The sequence below is a fragment of the Bemisia tabaci genome, chromosome 3 (genome assembly GCF_918797505.1).
Source record: "Bemisia tabaci chromosome 3, PGI_BMITA_v3".
Taxonomy (NCBI): Eukaryota; Metazoa; Arthropoda; class Insecta; order Hemiptera; family Aleyrodidae; genus Bemisia; species Bemisia tabaci.
In genome coordinates, this window is record NC_092795.1 from 39,400,063 (window position 1) to 39,418,523 (window position 18,461).

At 40.7% G+C, this 18,461-nt stretch overlaps 1 protein-coding gene across 3 annotated transcripts in view; it reads right to left on the reverse strand.

Moving 5' to 3' along the window:
• Positions 1-13,209, reverse strand: part of Ac78C (adenylyl cyclase 78C) — a 257,078-nt gene extending 243,869 nt beyond the window's left edge. Inside the window, exon 1 of one of the 3 annotated variants that reach the window (XM_019044443.2) lies at positions 12,593-13,208. The gene's annotated coding sequence lies outside the window, so the exon portion shown is untranslated. Of the gene's footprint in view, positions 1-12,592 lie in introns of all 3 variants that reach the window. The other 2 variants (XM_019044446.2, XM_072298338.1) reach the window with 2 other exon arrangements.
• Positions 13,210-18,461: the final 5,252 nt, after the last annotated feature.

Below are 18,461 nucleotides of genomic sequence, written 5' to 3' on the forward strand. Positions count from 1 at the left end.
GTGTGTCTCGCATTGCTAGCGTACTCGCGCAGAAATTTTAAGAAACTAGATTAATTAATTGCTTTGCCTACTGCTCCGCATGTGAAAATTTAGAATTTCTGTTGCGGAGGTCTGTGGAAATCCCCGATGGATAATTACGTGAATGCAGGAAACAATCATAAATTGGTCCTTCAGATATTTTGTGACATTTCTTTTCCCTGCAAAGAATGCCTAAAAAAATCTCCCAGGAAGAACGAGCTGTGACGCTGGTTGATCTTAGTTTTATAATTATAAATAAGAATTACATATATGAAAAACAGTTAACTTTGTACGGCGTAGGACGTTGCCAGTTCGCTGGCTGATCGTTTCAAATGTTTTTGTTGTTTCCAAATGAAATAAAATACTAAAAGTAAAAGTGGGGGATCTGGCTTCAATTCCCTCTCAGAGCTTTCGTATACAGCACTATTCTATCATCCTGAACCTTACAGTGTTAGGACCAAAAATGTTCCTTGCTTAACTGCGATGGACGCGTGAATTTTAGACTTAAGTGTCTCAGGCGCCATTCAAAAATACGTAACGCTGGAAATCGTATTTTTGCCTCCCCCGCCGCCTTCCCACGTCGCGCACCCACAACAAAGGTATGCGCCCCCCCCCCCCCCAAAAAAAAAAAAAAACATTACATAACGCTCTTTTCGAGCCTTCTCTCCCCCTCGAATCAGCGTTTTGGGATACACTTTTGCTGAAAAAATTCCACCTCACGTAGATTTTTTACCTTATCAATTTTTCTCATTATTTCCGCTATGCGCTGACTTCCGCGTAACATACCGGAGCCCTGTACTCTCCTTCTCTCCCTGAAATGCAGTAGAGTGCATTTTAGACACCCTACCCCGCCTTTAAAGGGTTAAGTATTCTGTGAGCAGGCTCTATGTGTGTTAAGGTGACTTTTTTTTGGTTGGCAATACTGCAGTGTTAAGGACAAACGACGGACGAACATTCGTCAATTGCCAAATTAACTTTGATTAAATATGAATTTTCAGGAAAATTCGTGAACATTTTCCGTTTAATTTTTTAGAAAATTATCTCCTTGATTAGATCTAAATTATCTATAGAATATATATAATGCAGAATATATAAATATAAAGTATAATTATCATATAAGAACGCCGTATGAACCTTTAGGTTTTGCAAAATTTCCTTTGGTAAATCACGAATTTTCGGGAAAATTTGTACATATTTTTCTTCCAATTTTTCAGATAATTTTGAGCGCAACGTTACCTACAGTTTTTGAAAATTTATCGAAAAAATATCCATAACTCTCCTCAAGAATCCATGTTTTATACGCGGAAATCTGGCATTCCTCGAATGTTCGCACGGCGTTTTTCGTTTTTCCTTAGTACGGGAGAATACTTGGCAGCCGTGGCCCGCTCTGAGATTTTGGGACGTGCACGTGGACTTGCGCGTCCGAGACTTATTTCACACGAGAAACAACTGCGGCATTGCTCAAATCAAGCTCGGTTTTCGGAAACCGCAGCTTCGCATTACTCTTGCGCACAACCGCACGCGCTTCTGGTGAGTACACTCCTATCGTTGCGTGGTCTCACAAAACCGACGGATTTTTCTTGAAGCGCAGTTTCGTTTTATCATCATTCGTCACAGATGTTATCATAAATTCTCTTACTAGCATGCTCCTCGAGTAGTGAAAAAACATCCTGAGGACTGATTTTATCAGAAGTATAAAAGATGCTTCCTCATACACTGAAAAAAAAAAGTTGCGGGCTGTATAGACATACCGTCCGTTCCGGGCTCCTCGGCCGAAAGCCCCGGGTGCTGGAGCCGTAACTTTGCTTGTTCCAGGGGCTGGAGCCTTAGCTTCGATTGTTCCGGGTGCTGGAGCCGTAGCTTCGATTGTTCCAGGCACTACGCCCGGAATTATCGGCTTCTGAGATGGTATGTCTATATAAGTACAAGTTCCATGGCCGGAGTTTTTTTTATTTATTTTTTTTTCAGCGTATAAAATAAATTCGTGACCGCTACAGGTGAATGATAGATGAAAAACAGTCGAGACAAGACATTTTATCGAATTTTGGAGCGATTCGTGCGTATTCCTCTTCAGTTATTTGGACCACATTTTGCTATTAGGAACTACAGTTTCTTAATCACTCGTAAAACCACTCATGTGCATAGGCAATCTTATGGTACATACGTTGTTTATAAACTGAGCCAGAGGTTGTAGTTCCTGATTGCAAAATGTAGTCCGTTTCTGGGATGGGTAGCCAAAACTTGAACACAACTGAGAAGCGATACCTCATTTTTTAATGCCTACTCAAGAGATTTCAACATTAGAATCAACCTCACTTTTGACGTTGGCTTCAGTAGGTATGATCTGAAACTTTCATTCAGGATGGAAACTTATGAAAGTAAGATTATCCCTAATTTTAGTTAACTACTTGCCTCTTAAATCAGATTCAGTATGAACTTTTTATGTACTCTAAGGCAGAACTGTGGACATTTCAATTTTAGTGTGAGCTAGAAACCCACGTGGTACTTTGGAAAGAATGATCAAAATAATTGTTCAAGCCAGAATTACACGCTGAATGTGGAAGTTATCGGTTCATGCCTGAATTCTGCGCGTCACGCGCAAATTTCAGGGCACCAATGAGGATCGAAGCTAAGTAGTTATCAGTTTGTCTAAATATTTGAATAGATTTGATACAAATCTGGATAGAAATAACTCGAATTTACAAAATTTCAGCTGTTGATCAATGACTGTTGACTCCCATATTCAGCTGCCAAAGTCAGCATGTGATTCTGGATTCATTTGCTGAATGTATTGAGTGAATTTGCAGAAAGTTGATCGCATGGGTCTTTTCTCTATTTTTCAAAATACACTCTTTGAAAAGGTAATCATACACCATCCTTTTTTTTAGCAAGAATCCTTTTACAAAATTAATGAAAATCGATCCAAAAATGTCGAAATAGATTGTTGGGTCCTATTTTAATATGAGCTGCCATTTTAAAGACTGACCGACGGAGTCTAGCCTGCATGAATATTTTCTATGGGATGAAAAAATTGGTTGAGAATAGGAAGCCTGTACATGCAACAGATAAACGGTTATATACACAGCATCCCATCCCTCAATCACTCGACCCGCGTTAATCCTCATGAAGTTTTGAGCAGTTCATGAATAATCTCCTCGAAAGCCTGGAAAATAAAATTCAGCCATGAATTATGCATTTCAGCGTGTCACTGGATAAATCCGTTTCAGAGCTAAAATTAAGGCAACTCCGTGAACATTTTTATCGGCGGTGAGTTTTATTTTCCTCTCTCCATTTCTTGATTGAGTCTGTTTTCGGGTCTAGACTCTCTGGAGAGGCGAGTTCTCTTATGTCTTAATTCTATTGAAAGTATTGAATTACGCGAAACCGTTCTCGTGGAAATGCGTCGCTCACTTCAAATCCAGACTCCGTTATGCTACTGCCGGAAGGGGAAAAAGGTTTAGTTGAATTCCATATCCCACCTACGCGTAATCAAACTCAAGCTGGAGTCCGGTTGAATGATCATAATATATTTTCCGGAACCTTGAGGAAAGAAATTCGAGTTTTTTCTGCGGCGCCGAATCAAGCCAAGCAGAAAAAAGGACGTGTCAGCCACAAATCTTTTGGATGAATTGGCCTCGAGTAACGGCGTAATGTAATAATTGAGCAATTTTACCTATGAATATTCTATTCATTTATCCACATCCGAAAAAAAACACTAAAAAATGGCCGAAAACTGCATGTAACAAGGTGGAGAAATGACGCTGGGTCCACACCATTTCGCAGGGAAATCAAAGCCGAAAAAATCTAAAAATTAAAATAATTCTTTAAAGTTTGTAGTGGTACTGGTAACTCAGCTTTATACTGGTTCTCATTAGCGTTAAAATTTGCTTGACTCTAATCGTAATTTTTGGAATTTCTCGGCTTTATTTCCCCGCGGAAAGGTGCGAACCCAGCACCATTTCCCCACCTTGTTTATCCACATCTAGATTTTGCAATTAGCAGCTACAATTTCTAGCCCATCCGTAAAAAACACGCATGTGCTCAGGAAAACTTATATTACATACGTCATTTCTAATTTGAGCCAGATATTGTAGTTCCAAATTGCAAAATACAGCCATTTATCTCTCATGTGTGACAGACTCATGGCCCGTGCTATTTTTCCTCTGGATATCTACTTTTCAGAGATTTGTTTAACTTCTTGAGCAACGGCAGTGGCCGGTTGTATGATACGCAAGGCGACTCATGTGTGCCTTATGCCTGGCGTCCAACGTTGCTCCCACGCATACTAAAAGTATTCGGATCCGCTATGCTGCAATTCGTGCGCGTAGCATGACACTCCGTGCGGCCAACTTCAATGCGCGCCGATGAGCCACAGTGCGCTTCTGATTGTGCATAGCGACATGCCACTAGTGGTAGGTATGCAGTTACGTTACAAACTCACTTGTGGCGCCAAATAATATTGTTAAGGACCCCAAAATTTAAAAGAAAAATAAATAATAAAATAAAGACGTGGTTTTGGATGTGAAAGAACTTTTCTTTTTATGATCAACATTTGAATTGAGCTCGGATCGACCTTCAATGGATTTTTTTTGCCGAAAATTAACCTTTGAGAATGATTATCATTCATTTCTCAGCAGATAGTACGTATTCCTCTACGTCGGGTTTGTTTACATTGAGCCAACTTTGGAGCTCCATCATAACCTGAAACTGATGAACCAATCAGAGAGCAGCACAGAGATGGCAATACTCTCACGTTATGCAGGTACTCTATGGGAAACGACGAAAGATCATTCTCCACCTCTTGACCCAATTTGACAATTTGGGGGCCCAATGACGCGAGAACGAAATTTGTGCACTTGAGGCCCAATTCACCCTCGTCTAAAAATCTAGAATTGGTAAGAGATTTCCCAGGCTGGGGGCATTGTTCTTGGAGTCGGTGGCGGAGTTGACCCGTGCCAGATCCGCGGGCGCGTGACTCGTCAAATCGCGGCTTGGACGAGGCTCCGCCGTCAATGTCAGTTCGACACCCGAGTCCCGACCCATCGCCATCACCGTGGGCCATGGGATGGCACCCAGGCGAGGGAATAGAACCGCGGCCTGCCTGGCGCACAGTGGATCGAGTCAATCAGGGAGGTCGGACATGAAATCCTTTCTATTCTAATAAAATCATTTTTCAGACGCTCAATGGACGGCGTGAGGAGAGTAGACGATCCAACGCTAATTCGAAGAAGGAATCAGTTTACGTAAGGGATTCAACAATTCCTTATGGACAATTATAAGGGAGCAACAGGCATCACCCTAATTTTTGCTATTGGCCTACCTACATGGTGGATGATGAGCTTCGGGTGACGTCATGAGCCAAACAAGTTTCCCAAACTTCGGCCATTTTCGGCTTGTGTGCAAAACGATACTGTCAACTCGTTGTTAAACATCAACCATGTAGACAAGTCAACATTAACCATGTAGACAAGTCAACATCAACCATGTAGACAAGTCATCAGTAGAATGCTGAAGTCTCGAGAGTAAAAGCTTCCACCATGCCCAAGATACTAGTGGAGGGTCTCGGACATGAAAATTTTAACTTAAACTACAGATTTTTATGTCTATATTTCGTCACATTTTAAATTTTAAAGGGTGCCTCCGGAGGAAATTTCACGAGGAAACCAATAAAGTCACTTTTAGAACTTCAAAGTTCTGTATAAATGAAGTTATATGCGTGTAAAGTTCCTAAATTTTGTCCGACCTTCCCTATTGACTGAATCCACTGTGAGGCGGGAGGCGCGCCCCGATCCGATCTATTTTCGAACGTCTGCGCTTTTAATGGATCCGGTGCATTATGGGTAATTGACATCTGCCGTTTAATTACTCGTAAATAAAACGCATCCCGCTCCTGCCACGGCCTTCCTCTGGTCGTTTCGCCATTATCACTACTCTGCCGTGCTGAGGAAAAACGCCGTATGAGCCTTCAGGGGTTGCCAAATTTCCTGTAGTAAATCGAGAATTTTCGGGAAGATCTGTAGATATTTTTCCTCCAATTTCTCAGATAATTTTTTTCGCAATTTCACCTAAAGTTCCTGAAAATTTTAAGGAAAAATATTCATGACTTTCTTAAAAAAAAAACTGTTTTCTGAAAGGAAATTTGGCAAATCTCGAATGTTCATACGGCGTTAATCCTTAGCACGGCAGTACTTTTCCGTGCGCTCGGAAAAACACCGTATCGACATTCATACGGTGCCGAAATCCAACTGATATAAAATTTATCTCGGATAAAATTTATGAATATTTTACTCAGAAGTCTCCAGATACTTTAGATTAAACTGCCGGTAAAATCATCGGAAAATTTGGAAGAAAAATGTTCACAAGACAAGCTTAGAATGATTCGCATTTAATTGAGAGAAATTTGACTAAGTCCGAAGATTCATACGCCGCACATTGGTACGAGCCATCAAAAGAGGTCGGACACAAAATTTTTTACTAAAATGACGAATTTTGATGTTTATTTCGTCACAATTTAATTACCATGGTTGTTTCTGAGGGAATATTTGGACGGAGTTAAACAGAAAGGAACCAAGCCACATCGAGATCGAACCGAGAAAAAGAGGTTTAAAGTTTGGCTCCTGCATAAGACTCAATGTAAAAGATAAACTTCAAGTTCAATTTCTGCAAAATTTGCTCCAACAAAATCTTTGAATTTTTGGCGATAGATAGTAGAGCAGTGGTTGAGTTCAAAATCACTCATAACTCAATTTTTTCCAAAATGTGGGTTGGTTCCTTTCTGCTTAACTCAGTCCATTTCATGAAAAGAACCGATGGAACCACTTTTGAAATTTTTTGTTACATATTTCCGAAGATATAAGCTTTCAAAGTTTCCAAATTTTCTTCGACTTCTCGATTGACTCGATCCACTGTGCGTCGGTGCACTTTTCGCTTTTGTAAGAGCAACCTATCCTAAGGGCTTTCGTTATGACGTCATTCATCGAAAAGATCAAATCACAGAGGATCGCCACCACGGTCAATTTTTCCGCCCAAGACCGACCATCTCGACACTGCAAAAAATACAGAATAGACGCAACATTTATAACACCTCTTGTTGTATCTTCGCAAGGAATTCGTGGACTTAGCCTATCATCAACGTGATCCTAGGAAAAGTTTACACTAGTGTTAATGAAGTCTTGGCCAAATTGCGATCTCTTAGGACGATTTGGACACCCCGTATTTCCACTTGCACATGGTTCCATTTAGCATAAATACGTCCATTTTGAAGTAAAAAGTCCGAATACAGAAAATTTATGACAAGTTTGAGCCACCTGGCGACAATGGCGACCCGACGCAACGGCGACGAAGAGAACATCAAAAGAAGTCGCGGTGGTTGGGGCGCTGTTGCGGTGGCGGTGGCGGCTGATGATTTCCACCCGAAACGGAGCAAACAAGGTAAGTGCCATGTGCTCAGTGCTCAGAATGCAATCGAATTATTTTCTTTCCTCCCACTCCCCCCGTCCCCTGCCGCCCTCGCCCCTTGTCCCCGCGCTCTCGTCCGCGCGGCGTCGCGACGCCGCGACGCGCTTTCCGGAAGACGAATACGCGCGACGTGCTCCCGCTCGCGTGACACGCATCCTTCTGCAGCTTTGACAGGTGTTGCCAAATTTTCAGGTCGTCGATATAAATTGCAAATGGAGATGTTGCATGTGAGGAATTTGCGATTTGACTGTTGATTCCTACGTAAAAGTTCGCGAGAAACACGATGAGGCCACTGGTTTTCTCTGAAATCAACTCCCAAGCTCAAAAAAAGCTCTCAAGTTGAGGCCAAAATGGAGGGAATATCCCGCGCTACCCTGAGAGTCCACCTCTACATCAAAACAAACTCTCCATGCAAAGATAGGGATCAAATACATTAGCAGTGATGCCGTGTTTTCACTTTTAGGGTCCCCAAATAAAGTGGCAGCCCTGTCAATGTATTGCTCCCTATCTTTGCATGGAGAGTTTGTCTTGATGTAGAGGTGGACTCTCAGGATAGCGTAGGATATCCCCTCCATTTTGGCCTTAATTTGAGAGCTTTTTTTGAGCTTGGGAGGTGATTTCAGAGAAAACCAGTGGCACCATCGTGTTTCTCGCGAACTTTTACATAAGAATCGACAGTCAAATCGCAAATTTGACATCATCTACTACATACAACATCTCTATTGAATGACATTTTACCATTCAGTACCCCAGAGCCAAAAGGTACCTGCCTCACATGTTTTAAAAAATCGAGTTGGTGTCATTTTGGGAACTTGTAATAACGGTTCCGTGTGTGTCGACAATTTGGCAGCCCTATCTCACGCCGATCATGAAATACGGAATTTAAAAAATTGCGATTAATGGCGCCGACGTATGGTTTTATGTTATTGGTTTTTCTTTTGGTACCATTTATGGTTCAATTTTAATTATTCTTAGACTAAAGCTCCCTTTCCCCTGGACTGTCGCATTCTCAGTTTTTAGACGAGTCATTGATTGACAAGTAGAGGCGCCATTATGACCAAACTTTTGGCAGAAAGGATGGGGGGATTGTAAAGCTTGTTCGTATCAATTTAAGAACTTTTACGAACCTCTCGTTTTAACTAGACGTTTTGAGAGGTTTTTTTAATAAACAGCTAAAATGTTTTTCCAGACTTAAAGATGCCGTTTTTCGCTAATAATCAAAAGTGAAACTAATATTTCAGCACATCTTGATGTTCAATGGAGAATTTGCATTCAACATTTTCATTGCTTCATTTGAAAGTGCTTAAGAGCTGATTTCACGGTATTTTTTATAATTTTTTTCTGATATTGGAAATAGTATAAAAATAGATTTAAAAGTGAAAAATTCACCGCTTAGTGACATCATCTGGTGGCATTTCCCATTTAAACACACGTATTTTAGCAGATTAGATAATTTTTTCATATCTTCTCCAATAATAGTTCAATTCATGAACCAAGAGCATCCTCGGGTTCAGTTCACTCAGTAGTTTCCACTTAAGAACGAAATTCATCAATTTCGGACGCCTGCAAATTCTCTATTATGATAGGATGAACAGTGAGCGAAAAGGGCGGATATTTTGTCGAAACGGACGTTGGGATGAGAAGAGAGGGAGCCGTTGACTGCTTTCGTCCTTCTCCTGACGAAAGGACGTATCTCTTTTCCGACGTGAGCCCTAGAGAACATGGAGTTATACGGAGGACAGGGCTCACGCGGATATTAAGGTACGCCCTTTGAGCGACGCTTTGAGCTCACGCGTGTACGCACCCATTTAACGTTGGCCCACGACCGCCGCGCCGGGGCCCAAAGTTGCGCGGCACCGCATTGCATCACGCAAATCTAATCAACGGCCGCCGCACACTGGAACAAGTCGATAGAAGAGTTTGGACACTGCAAACTTTCATGTTTATTTCGTGAAATTTTGAATTTTAAGCGATGTTTTCGATAGAGAATTTGACGAGAAAACCAATGAAACCACTTTCAAAACATCAACATTTCACATTGATAAAGATATATACTTTTACAGTTTTTAAATCGTGTCCAACCTCTCTCATTAACTCGGTCCACCGTGCGCCGAAGTTGATGAGAGGCGCCCAACCGCCACACCACGCCAATGAAATTAAGACACGCGATTAGAATCGAAGAATAGCAGCTCATTCGTTCCCCAGCCGGGACCGGACACGGAGAAATTTCTTCCATCGGACTTCATCAGTGCAATTTGACGACTTGTCGGGTCGGGGGCTATCCATGAATTGAAGGGCTTGGTAGACAAGGCGCATAAGTGCAGTTTTTGAAAAAATTTAGATAATAATGATTTCAAGTAAAACTATGGTAACGATGCGAAGTCTGAACAAAATTCGCTCTCAAATTCCAATTTTTGAGCATCAAAAAGTCAGGTGGAACTTTTTGGATTCATGTAATTTCGGAACCTCAAACACGTATTGTTAACGAAACCTCAAACACGTTAAACACGTATGGGTAGGAGTGTGAACAAATCAGAAGTGCAATAGTGCATCTCTGCACAGAACTTGTAAGACTCGCCCCTGAAGTATGGTTAATTTCACGTTTTTACGATTTTATGTGTTCTACAACCATTCTTCACTAGCAAAAAGTGGTTTTAGGGTTGGAGAGGGGGTACCGGTGAAGTGATCTGAATCAAAATTGTAAGGGAAAGTAAAATCTTTCGGCTATAATACAATCTTAGCACTTGCAGATTGGACGTATTGGCGTTATTATATGACCTATCTGCGAGTGAATTCAATAAAAAATAATTATTGTCCGTGTATGATCATAGTTCGTTTGAATTAAATTCATTTATGCATACTTGTTTTGTATTATGAATCTGTCCACTTAAAATACGCGACGACGCGACGCGACGTATCAAGACAGTGCATGATGACCACGCGGCACGCCTGCAACTATTCGTGCTTGATGGATGTCCGTGTTGCATATACGGGAAATCGAAGGAGTTTTGGTTTTCCCCTCGTAGCATGCAGCTGCCATGTGTGCGGCAGGAAATCCTGTGCTGCCCGTTGTTTCGAAGTATTCTCACATTATTTTTGCTACCTAAGCGTCGTTAAGTCGTTCTCTCCAAATCTTTAACGAAAGTCGATAAATGGTTGGCTACGATATCATGAAAGACGCTGAAAATTGAGAGATCCTTTGTAACATTTAGCTACTACTCATTGTTGATGAAGTTGTGGCTCATCGCTTTTTTCTTCTACTTTACGACTTAAATAAAGCTTTAAAATTCATATTTAAAACAAATTTTGATGTATTTAAGACATTGATTTTTTTTTTGTAAATAAAAAGATAAGGCATTGAAATGTTTCTTCCGTGAAATATCATTATCACTATGAAATCCTTTTTTTCGGATCCAATTATTTGTTCAAATTTGATGAAAAATCTTTGGACATTTCAACAGTATTCCCGATCGAAAATGAAAAAATTTTGTGGCTTCAATAGTCCCAACTGCCTGCTATACGTTAAGACTTCATTAAAATGAATGAAATAGTAGAATTAAAATCATATCATCGGTGAGTACCAGGCCTGTAAATTTTGAATAATGTGCGCAAGATCAAGCAATATATCGGTGATTATAATATTCTACATTGATTTGTACATGTTTAGTGCCTACATTTACTTTTAAAGATTGCGTCGATGCATATAAGAATCTTAAAACAAAAACATTAAAATAAATATTTGGAAAACAAGTGTAACGACTGAACATACAGCAGAGTTTTCTGACATAGCAAGTGGTAGCAATGAACTACAATAGAACTGAAATCCTAAAAGGACAAATTGCAACCACCAAAATGTTCAAAGCTTTCCTTTATAAACTGCTACTCCTGATGTAACAATTATGTCTAACATTGTCTTGAAAAGTTTCTATCTTTCATATCTTACTTATACCAAGAAGTATCCAAAAAGTACTGCTTCACGGTCTTTTCAGATGATCCAGGATGTTTGGGAGTCTTTTCCAAGGTTATAAAGTGGACTTATTGTTAAGGCTTTTATTTTTATAACCGTCGTCTTTTTTCCTTTACGAGCACTTTTAAAGGCAGTCGCGCGGGGAACCATCAAATGACATGCTAGCTAGAAAGGAGTCACGGGTCCGTGCTCTTGATATCAGAAGCGCGGCTTTTTCTAGTCACTTGGTGTTGTCACTTCCATACTAAAGTCGCATGCATTATTACTCATCGTTAAGTACTCACTTACAAAATTGGTTTCCTGGTCTCTTAATGCCTAGTCACTGGACATTTGGTTGTTACCGCCGACCTGTTATGATTTCGGTCATTATTGATTTAAAAAAATAAAATAATGAACTGCAATTTTTATGCTCGACACTTTTATCCTTGTCTTGTTTTTATCTATTATTAAATCTATATTCAGGGCTATCTAAAAACAGAGACGGGTTGGCTCAGAGGCTGGGAAGTGATCGTCTCCTGAACTTTAACCAAAAAGAGCTCTTCATGACAACATTTGAGGAGTCCCATTAGGTACTTCTTACAAAATCTTTACGTCTCTTATTGAAGCAAGTTTAAAAAAAAACCTACGAAGGATAAAAAAATTATCAATGGCGAAACAAGCAAAGCTTACACTAGATTTCAGTGGTTCACTTTATTAAGAGAACTATTTTCAAGGTAAAAAACCAATCACGATTATTCATTTCTTCATTTTCAATTATTTTTCAGAGGCAAATACAGTCATCTCAAATGGAGAAGATGAGTTAATTTCATGCCTATAGATTTCGCCTTTTACATTTCATTTCATCTTTTCCTTTCTCCCTTTTTTTGTTTCTCCGGTAAACAACTAAAGAATGAGGGATCGTATAAGTATTCTTCAATCGAGGGAATTCATCAGTATTTTTTCATTTTTCACTTACTGGTGAAATTTTTAGAGAATTTTATTGAAAAATGGATGAGATGAGAGAAGGAAGTAATGAATAAATGTTTCGATATGAGTATAGGCGAGGTAACTGCATTTCTGTTAGCACGAGTAACATTATAATCAAAAATTGTCCCCTTGGTAGCAAGTTCTGAAATTTTTCCTGCGAATTTCCATTTCAAGCATGCTTACCTCTGGAAATCTCGGAACGGCAGGGACCCACGATTTTCCGGCTCCAAAATCCACATCAACCTCACGAAAACAACGTCTAATCAACAGGGGAGATAACACACATCGCACAGGTGGTTAAAACGCAAAATCAGTGCTGAAGAAAAAAATACGATCCGACACAAAACTCGTGGTCCGACCACAGACAGTCGGCAACCCGCACAACGACTTTTCGGACGATTCGCACCAGATCTAGAATCTTCGAGTCTCTCAACTTCCGACTACGAACCACGTGGAGACACTCGACCAACTAAGAACAGTCTCTCGACGAAACCGACGACAGGAATGTAACGAATGGAAAAGCCCTCGTGTTTCGGTCGACGCAGGTTCGAATCCGAGATAATTGCGATTCCGGCCGAAAAAACCTGAGGATGTTTTTGCGGAAGTCGTCGGCTCTATCTCCGCGAAAATCGGACGACGACGACGACGCGACGCACGGACGCGACAACGGGTGACGGTTTCCCGGTCTCGAACTCGGAGCGAGTCGGACGAGTGGACGTGGACGTGCCGAGGAAAGCGACGAAGACGCACTGAGTTGTAAACAAATGCGCGGCCGGGTCCCGCTCGCCCGCCGACTCGCGCGAGATGCTGAGCCGCGCCGGCCGCCGCCGCCGAGCGGCTATCAGCAGTCCTATCGTCGCTCCGCCTCGGAAAATTACGACCCGCGGGATTCCGACCCAATTCAACAGCACCTACCCTGCCGTCCTAAGGCAGAACGCCGTATGAGCCTTCTGGTCTTGTCAAATTTCGTCCGATGAAATTCGAAGTTTCGAGGAAACATGAATTTTCATAATTTTGGAATTATAACATCAGAGTCAGAGATTGCGGATATATACAAATACGTCGCTACCACCCAATGGCAATTCCAGATAGCGGGCAGATGGGGGAGCACGGAGGGAGGGGGGCACATGGGAGCAAATGGAGGGAATTATGGCGGGCATATGGCGGGCATGCACACGGGGGGTACTAGGGTGGGGGAAGATGAGGTGGGCGGAAGGGGGGTCGGGGGCTTCCCGGAGAATTTTCAAAAATCCAGTTTACAGTTTAATCCAATTTAGTGATAAATAGCCAAATATGAGCACCCTTCCTTCTTCATTCCTCCGTTCCTTCCTTTTTCCTTTCTTCCCTTTTTCCCTCCCTTTTTTAGGGCAAACGGGGGGGGGGGGCATACACCCCTTAAGAACCCCCCCTCCTATGCAATAACAAGGTACATGGCGCTTCAGTCCACGGTCTCTCGTGGGTTGCCGTTAGTTAGTCGATTACCTCCCTCCGTTGTCCACTCCACTTCCCTTTGTATTATTCATCTATCGCTTTGTCTATCAATTGCAAGAATCAGCCTTTTGAGCTCCCGGTCAATTGTCATCTATCAATCGCGCTCACCTGCTGCGGGATGATTGTTGAGATTGATAGACAAAGCGATAGACAAAGAGGACATAGAGAGTATGGAGAGATCCCATTGGTTGAAATGGGTGGTTCTTATAGAGTACGGGGGTAAATGATGGACTAACTAAAAGCTTTCTCGTGAGTTGCCGTTAGTTTGCCTATTATCTACCCCCTTTGTCCATTGCAACCAGCCGCTACCACCAATAGGATTCCTTCATATCCCTTGTGTCCTCTTTGTCTACAGCATTCTCTATCAATGTCAACAATCAGCCCGCAAGCGGGAGCGGGGAGCGGGCGTTGAAAGTGCAGATGCGGTTAGGAATAAACTAGCTTGGAGGTCCTACATCATTGAGCAATCACCTCATGACCAAACTTACCTGATCACGAAAATTCATCATTGAGTTACGAAAATGGGGCTCCAGCACGCGTCAAGGATTTTTGATGTAACCATTAACTGTGGTGCATAGGTTCACGAACACTTGATGGTTCTATTTATTCTGAATAGATTCATTGACTGAAGAGTAGCACTCATAGCCGAGGCTGTAAAGGTGCAATATCCTCGTTGTATTAGAGATGGTACCTTTTGTGCTCAATATACTTTCCATGCAAAGATAGATGCTGAATACATCGATAGATTTTATACTGTGGTGCGCTGGTTTGCGGATCTTCAAAGCCCTGGATAGTGGATACACGTTCATAAATAAAGCTCTAAAATGGTGGATGTTTACCCAAGTGTTGCCATCAATTACCCTCAAAGGAGAGCGACCCTTTTACGGTATCGATATCGATGCGCAATATTTGACTAAATGGCAAACAGCCATCACTTTGGAGCTTCACTTCGAACGAGACTTGCTTCAGGACCAGCGGTACGAAAATGAAACAGCGAAGGAAAATAAAAGAGCGGATTAAAATTGAGGAATATGAAGTAAGAAAATATATTAAAACTGAGAGAAATTACAACTCAGAAATCTAATGCGAGCAGAACTTTCCCTAATGTAAGTTTTTAAAAAAAAGATATACTTACATAAATTCAGTTGGGAGTTATGCAGTGAGAGAACACGCCTAGGACCCGCTGAAAGATACTGATAGGGCTGCCCAAGATTATTATTTAGTTTTCATCGCTCCACTGATTGATCAATAATTATCTAATTTACCTGAACAGCTTTCATTTCGGTGGTTACTTCACTTAGTATCCGGTGAAGTAAAAAAAAAGCCATCCGCATCGGCACGCAACAGTCTCAGTTTAAGCTCTGGAGCGCGAATTGTCAGATTCCCTCAAAGCTCCTTCATTTCGTTCAGTATGCAACTTGATCCTCCGGAGAGTTAAAATAGTTGCTTGACGTCAAAGCTAACTCCCGCCGACGCTTTCAACTATTGAACTGCCGTGCCACGAATTAGCAGACTCATTTCAAGTATTTTTATTTTGACAAGTCCTGTACATACTGATGTCCGAAGGGTTTAAAAAGCTGTAAAATAAATGAATCAAATAAAGGACAAAATTAACTGCGATGCAAGGCGAATGGTTGTTTTTGGTCTTATGGTGAAAAATGGACCAATAGATGGGATTTGGATTGAAACACGACCAAAAAGTGCGATTTTTAACCAAAATCCACGCGAAACATGTTATAAATATTGCAATTTTTTAAAATCGATATTGAGTGCAGAATTAGAATTTGCACTTCACATTAAACTCGCAAACAATGGAGAATTTGCAAGTGTCTAAAATTTTGAGACTTTTATGTTTTAAAAAAAACTACTGAGTGAAGTGAATGAGAATATCCTTGGCTCTTAAAATGAACAATTATTAGAAAATATGACTAAATTACCTAGTCTACTAAAATGCATTTGTTTAAATGAAAAATACGCCTGATGACGGCATAAGACGGCAGATTTCCTCACTTTCAAATCAACGTTTCTCATATCGGAAAAAATCATGAAAAACACTGTGAACGCAGTTCATTAAACACACTGAGATGCAGCAACAAAAATTTGTCGTGCAAATTCCTTTTTTAAACCTCTCGAAGGAGTCCATGATCACACATTTACACAACACACTTATTGTTTTTTTAAAAGAATTTTATGTGAGCTAGGGTCTAAGGCTCGGGCATCTCTGACCTATCTCAAAAATAAGCAAGACTAGTTTCAAGATCAAGCGTAGATTTTCATCTAAACTCAAGGACGGTAATGTGTTGATTAGTTTCCCTTAAATTGAACATGTTTATTAACTCCCTCATTGACAAGCCCTCGGAGCTTTTCAACTCCGTGGTCCCGGCCTATGTGCGGTGGCGGTGACATGCAGCTGAGCCCAGTTTCGCTAAATGAGCTCCTCGGCTTTTGATTAAGTTTTGATCGAAACTCTTGATGAAAGCATCCCCCAAGAAAGGCCCGGGAAAGATGACGCGCAAAGGCACAAAAGGGGTGTTGAGTCGGAAACCCACCCATGAGATCAGTTTCCGAGATACTACCGGCTCTTCGAAAACACCGAGAGATAAATGAGGAGCGAGCGATAAAATCGTGCACGATAATCCCTAATTTTAAAAAGAACACGGATAAAGACTGAATCGAGTTTCAGCCCAGTCTGGCAACTGTGAGCGAGGATGGTGTAAAATAAAAAATTTAAGCAAAACGTCTATTGCCCTCGATAGATCAATAGCGGCAAATATTAGGCTCTTATTAAAAATGTCGACATATTTCCTCATACTTTGTTGCAAACTTTGCAGGCGAACAGTGACAGGGCCCCATAAAACTTGAAATTACGGCGGAGCGGAGGCCGCAAGCATGGTTTCGGAATATTGGAGATTCTGACTTTGATGAGAAATTGCAAGAATTTATGCACTGCATAAAATAGGTTATAAAATGAAAAATCCCAACAGATTTTTGCCAAGAAACTTTCTGATGTCAAGTCTCTTTTTTGAGAATGACTTCTGAAAGCCAGATGTGTAAGTTTTCTAGGTGCAACGGTAGACTGGTTTCGCATATCGACGGTGAAACTACCAAACCACGTATCTCGGTTTGCGACGTCGCAGACTTCCTGTCATACTTTATTTTTTAAATGAAAAACTATTTAACGTCCAGTCTTGAAAATTTCTGTGATTTTTCCTCTTCGCGCGGAGAAAATTCTGTGAAAATTTCAAGGAATGATATTGATTTGGTCTGCTTCCAAAAAATAAAATGTGAGCGTAGATTTTTAAACACCGCAAACGAGATACGTGGTTTGGTAGTTTCACCGTCGATATCCAGAGGGACTGTATGTTAGCACCTGAGCTTTAGACTGAACGAGATATTCAGGTTCCTTGGCGTCCCTTGAGGTCTTTTTTTCAGGCGCGTTGGTAATTGCTACGTGTGGCGTGAGCTATTAAAATCCGTTTAGAGATACCACTAACTCAAAAGTGGGGAAATTGTACGTCACAGTATGGCGCATGTATCTAATCTGTACAGTGCACCTAGGAAATTGAAAAAAAAAAAAAATTAAATCATACCTTAGGAATTTTCAATTGGTACGAATATATCACCCGCAAGGGAGAATTACATATGTACAATTTTATAGGAAGTAAACGTTTTCACACAATTTCGTTATGTCCAAAGTAATTAAAACGCTGTGTGTAAACCTTAAAATTTCAAATAAAAATGAAAGAAAGAAATAAATAGAAAAAAATTCGATCATATTCCGTAAAGTGTGTGCGATGTGTTGATAAAATCCTGTAAAATAATATTTAAAAAGTTTTATGATAACTCTCACACAAATCCGCAAAATACTATGAGGAATCATAATTTATACATATCGGCAGCGTAAGTCCGCAATCACATAATCTCGTTTGCGGGGTCTGAAAATCTCCGCCTCTATATGTTATTTTTTCAAAGGAGGACAAATTGACATTATTCCTGGAAGTTTTTGCAGAATTTTTTTCGTCCGGAGAAGAAAAATCACGGCCGTTTTAAAGAATTGCCGTTGAGTAGTTTTCCGTTTAAAAAATAAAGTATGACAGGAAGTCTGCTGCGACGTCGCAAACCGAGTCATGTGATCGCCGACTTACACCGTCGATATGCCTTAATAAAGCATAAGAGTAACGCATAACGCACAACGGCTACAGGCGCGAAGCGTTTCCAATTTTCTGCAAATTTCAATAAAAGTAGGTACCGTGAAGATAATTACATTTTTAATTTAAAACAAAAAGTATCCTCATGCAGAAAACGTTCTTAAAAATTGAAGAAAATGTTACGAAAATCGAGTCTTCTTCCTTCGTAGAGTTCTCACGCTACATAAAAGCATAATATCGTGAACATTTGCAATCTGTATAGGATCTAAAAATGAAGGAAACCAAGAGGTCTGCGTTAATTTATTGAACTACTCAGAGTCTTTTGAAACTTTAGAGTGGAGGATAATTCATTTACACGGTTAAGTTTGGAAAAATTCCCGACAAGAACACCGCGGACTCCTTAACTAGGACAA